This window comes from Erpetoichthys calabaricus, chromosome 2 (genome assembly GCF_900747795.2).
Source record: "Erpetoichthys calabaricus chromosome 2, fErpCal1.3, whole genome shotgun sequence".
Classification (NCBI taxonomy): Eukaryota; Metazoa; Chordata; class Cladistia; order Polypteriformes; family Polypteridae; genus Erpetoichthys; species Erpetoichthys calabaricus.
The window spans coordinates 126,857,606-126,862,915 of record NC_041395.2 but is presented as its reverse complement, the minus strand read 5'-3'; positions in this window follow the sequence as shown (position 1 = coordinate 126,862,915).

Sequence of the window (5,310 nt, the reverse complement as noted above, 5' to 3'; positions counted from 1 at the left end):
TTGTCTTTTTGGTTGTTTTTAATGGATGAAAGGATTGTTTATAAAATTTAGATCTTTGCAAATTATGTATAGAAATATATAAAGTAGAAATAATTTTACCTAAATGTTTATTTCATTAAAAATGTTATTTAAACACATTACCTTGCATCTTCTTTTTAAAGTGTTATATACAGACTTGCATTCTTGTATTTGTTCAACAATCAATACGCTCCATTTTTTTGTGTTAACATTGTAGATTATATAGCTAAATTGTGCCAATCAAAAGTGTCTTATTTTCCCATTATATAAATCAGTGTCAACACTGAAAAACCTGCTCATCTGCTGTTTAGGGTAATATTTACTCATCTGGTTTGTAAAATATATGATATCTAAGTTTTACACTGTTATTGATAGTTTGAGGGTCTTTCTGTGATCTAATTCACAAGCTAGGGGCGACCATCAGTTCCATCAAAATTCTTTTGTGAGAAGAATGATTTCATGGCTATGGTGTTGCATTCACTTTAATATCCACTGGCATCCTTGAATACATAATTCATCATTTATTTAAATGTATTATTCAACCATTTTGGAACATTGGTTTGAATTTGTTTAATCTTTTCTAATATTTCAGATATACATGTATTTCCTTATCTATCAATAATCCAGCTGTACATTTACTATTAAATAATTCACAGGATTCTGGAAATACAGTATATTTCAGTAGGTCATTTGTATATATTCAGGAAACCAGTGATGTTGTCTAAGGTGAAAGCTGCAGTGGTTTATGGATTTATTTTTGTGTACTCATGTTTTTGGTCTTTGATTTATAAAATGGTCTCATAAAATGTAAATATCTCTAGGGAGTTTCTTATTTTGTTATAATATATACTGGATGTCTTTTTACATTTTTTTGCTTTGTAAAGTTTTGGTGATAGCCAGTTTCAAGTTGAACATAAATATAATTTTGGATTTACTGTATCATATACACCTCTAGTGCTTAATAATTACTTAATGAAGCTGCCACATTAAGTTCCTTAAACTGAGCTACAAATGTTTTGCTGTTGATTTTGTTTGTAATCCATACCCGATGCTTCTTGTGTCAGAATCTATCAGTGCTTGATGGACATTATGTGCCATTACACTGCTATACCATCCTTTCGATGTCCTGATTAAATCTTTCACAATGTTTGTCACTGACTGCATTAGGATTAGCAGGGAAGAATCAAAGTGTGAATGCAAAAAAATGAATATTTAGCATCATGTTGCACTTCACGGTTTCATATGCTTGTAGCATGTTTTCAACCAGCTGGACATAGTTTGGTGCTCTGTAGTTGCCAAGAAAATTGTCAACATCCATGAATGCCTTCCATGTGAGGTTTTTTTATTTATTTTTTTTTTCCTGGCCCCTTTAACAGATCTGTGCTTGACATGTCATCGGATTTGTGTACCAAACAAAAATGCTTTCTCTAATCTTGGCCTCAGTTATTCGTGGAATGAAAGTTCATAAAACTTTTCATTGCTCCTAGTTATATATAAAAAGAGGAGGCAAAATTGCTGGGTTGACAAGAGGTTTACGTGCCATACTTATTTGCCCTGGAGACTCTTTAGCATTGCTGTCACATTGTCAAGTGAAACAACAGTACTGGTAAATCTGAGCTGTATTCCTATTTCCCCAATATACTAATGCTATATTTGACACATGTTTCCTTTCAACTTTTTGTTCTTCATTTAATTACTCTAGTTTACTTCTATGGATTCCCAGTAGTTCATTGCTTGCTTTATTCTCAAACAGTCCAAGACCACATTCTTTCTGTTTTTAACTGCTTTGTGTTAACTGCAGTCGGCTGCCAATGAATAGGCAGATGCAACTGACAACAGAACCAGCAGTTCATGGTCTAACTTGGTCCTATGTACAGACCATGTTATGAAATAGTTTTAATAAACTGTTTATAAATTAACGGAACTGGAAAAAGTAAAAGGTCTAAGAATTCCTGATCTTTTTTTCAACCGGAAAAAGACTAATCTGTAATATAAGAATAAGTAGACATGGCTGAATATGAACACAAAACCACTAAAATTAAATGTCATCCTTTATCAGTAGGCAAGTCCCTTCTAATTGAGGAACTGGTGTGGAGTAAAACTTGCAGCCTACCAGAACCAAACTTGCATACCCCTGCTCTGCAAGATAATTAAAATTCCATTAATATAACTAAGTCATTCTGCTTTAATTTACTTACACCTCTTATTTAAGAGAATGGTATCAAAAAGTGACCCCTTAGAAGTGGTGTGTTTTTGAGAGAAGAAAATGTTAATCCCTGTCTGTCAGATATTCGGTATGCTTATGATCCTGAAAAGATGTGCCCAAGTACAGAAGTGTGTAAATATGTAATGCTGGAAAAAGCCTTCTGGGTCCACTGTTGGTGCTAAAATGCACTTGTACTGTGGTTTTTTTTTTTTTTTTTCTTCTCTCCCCTCTTCATTCATAAACCGCCATGATCCAGTCTACTCACACAGGACAAAAGTTACAATTAATATTCCACCTGAGTGGCATGGGCACCTGGAAAGAAATCTGACAGAATCCACACAGGCAGCAATTCTGGACAGTGGATCAATAAGACTGCACATTTAAAATGTTTTTGTTTTTTTTCTTTATACCTATAATATTTTTGTCAAAAGGAAAACCTGTTGTGATTGATGTTGTCTTAGCACATGATATTAAAGAATGAGAGAAGGAGAATTGTTGAATGACACCGGAAACTTTGAATTTTACATCAACCTTTTATTTTGAGCATTCTAGAGTCTTATTTATTTTAAATGGATCAAGCAGGCCCTGAGCTAGCTTTCTGGTGGTTTACAGTCCCAACACCTTGGGTAAAACTGCTGAAAACACATTATTTTAACATAGCCTTCTCATAACTTCACTTTAATTTAATCCTGATACTCTGTATATCCAATTCATTATAATAACTATTCATGGTGGCTCTAAAATCTGTACTAACCCCTTCTCTCTTCTGTTTCTTTTTCTGCTGCTTTTTCTTTACACCACCACCATCTACTCAAAGCACTGTGATGGATTAAAAGCCAGAAGTCTGCATAACCATCATCAAGTCCTTCTGTGAGAACCCTAAATACAAAGAGAAATATTTCATTTATGTTAGTTAGAATGCCTAGAGGGGACTGGGCGGTCTTGTGACCTGGAACCCCTGCAGATTTTATTTTTTTCTCCAGCCGTCTGGAGTTTTTTTTTTGTTTTGTTTTTTCTGTCCTCCCTGGCCATCGGACCTTACTCTTATTCTATGTTAACTAATGTCTTATTTTAACTCTTTTAGGGCGGATGTCGACTTTTGTCGACAGGAGGGGTTGAAGGCGAATGTCGACAAAAGTCGACATCCAGGGATAAAGGGCGACAATCAGCTGTTAATGGCGACAAATCTCACTGTCACGTCACAGGCATTCCCTCTGTGCTTGGAGGAATGCTAGACTCATTGACTCGGCAAATAAACATTGCGTGTGCGTGAGTTGCGAAATGTAAACAATGGCAAGATGGCACCGACATGTGAAAAGGCAGCGAAGCAAGTGCAGAAAAGAAAACACTTGGCAGACGTTGTTTTGCGCATTACCGCGGAGTCGGACTCTTGATTTTTCAGAATCGGACTTTATTGGCAGTGATCAGGAGATCGAGCAAGAGAGTTAGAAGCAGGCATCAACTGATCAGACACCAGCCGATGCCGCGCGAGCGGATCTGCTGCCAGTTGAGTGCCTTCGCGCAGCCGATGCATCTACGGCAAGGTTCGCATGGGATAAATACACATACATTGATCCGTTGAGAGCCGATCTGGCTACTGGAGTTTACAAGACGGCATGGCTTGCTTTTGGACACGACAGATCACCAGCTGCTGTACTTCAGGCTGCTCTCTCCTGATGCTGCTTTTCAGCTACTGTCAGACGAGACAAACAGGTAGGCAGAGATTTTTTTGGAATCGCGGGCTGCGTTTGCATCGCATTCTCGTTATTCAAAGTGGAAACCCACAACGAAAGACGAGATGAAGCGCGCTGTGGCATTACAAATAGAGATGGGACAGAACTGGTGAGATAACTTCAGGGAGCATTGGTCCAAACGTGTTTTGTCCCCTGGTGGCTTAGGTACGTGCTGCTGCAAAGTTTTATTCACTTTTGTAATAAACAGAAGCAAATCCCATGGGGTGAGCCAGGCTATAATGCCATACATAAAGTTCATAAAGTTTCAGAAGATGAAAAGAGGTGACAATACGGTTTTCATGCAGGCAGAAAACTTGGTGGCAGTGGCATGGCACGATGGCAAATGGGTGACTTGTCTCTCTACAGTACACACTAACAATATATGTTAGAAAATGCAGCAACAGACAATTGAAAAATAGGCATCAAAACAACACATAGAGAATTCAGGCTCATACAACATGCAAGACAGTAACATTTGTCAAAAGTAAATATTTTTTGTTGATTTGATATGTTAAACAATTGCTTTGTGTTCTTTTTTAAAAAATGTTAGTTTTTGGAAAAATATTCAGCCCTGGGAGAAAAGAAACAAAAAAAAAATTAGCCCTAAAAGAGTTAATTTCTTATTTTGTCCGTTATTTTTCTTTTCTTCACTATGTAAAACACTTTGAGCTACTTTTTTGTATGAAAATGTGCTACATAAATAAATGTTGTTGTACAGGGTACGCTGCAAAAAGAAACTTTTAAAGTTCAGTGTAGAAAGAGCACTTGATGCAGTTCATTTAAAACTGAGTCAACTATACGTAATTAGGCAAATGAACTTGATTTTGAAAATGATATATTTTTTAATATGCTAGCAGAGTTTCCAGCGTTGCTTGCGTGAGAAGGTTGAAAAGTGGAACCACAAGTTAGTACTAAAAAATATTCGTTTTTTTCTTGAGATTACAAAGAACACCAGATTGTAATGAATAAATCCAGAGACAACGGCCTAACAAACGACTGAGGGAAATGCTTGAATAAAGAAAAGTTACATTTTATAGGTATAAATCAAACCTGGATTTCTTTGCTGAAGGGCAAGTGTGTCACCCTTAGAAGCTGGGTGACGCTGTTTTGCTGTTGACAGATCATGCTGTAGAATTTTATGCTACTTGCTATTTTGAAAACTGTAGTTGCCTTTCCTGGCTCTCAACAGGTATTACTGTATTTTCAAACTTATCTGTAAGTGTAAAGTAAGGAATTGCTGTGTTTAGATTGAGTACTATCAGTGACCAGGGCCGGCTCCACCATTAAGGCGAATTAAGCATTCGCCTTGGGCACAGATCATAAGGCAGGTAAAAACCCAGCCACATGGGTTAG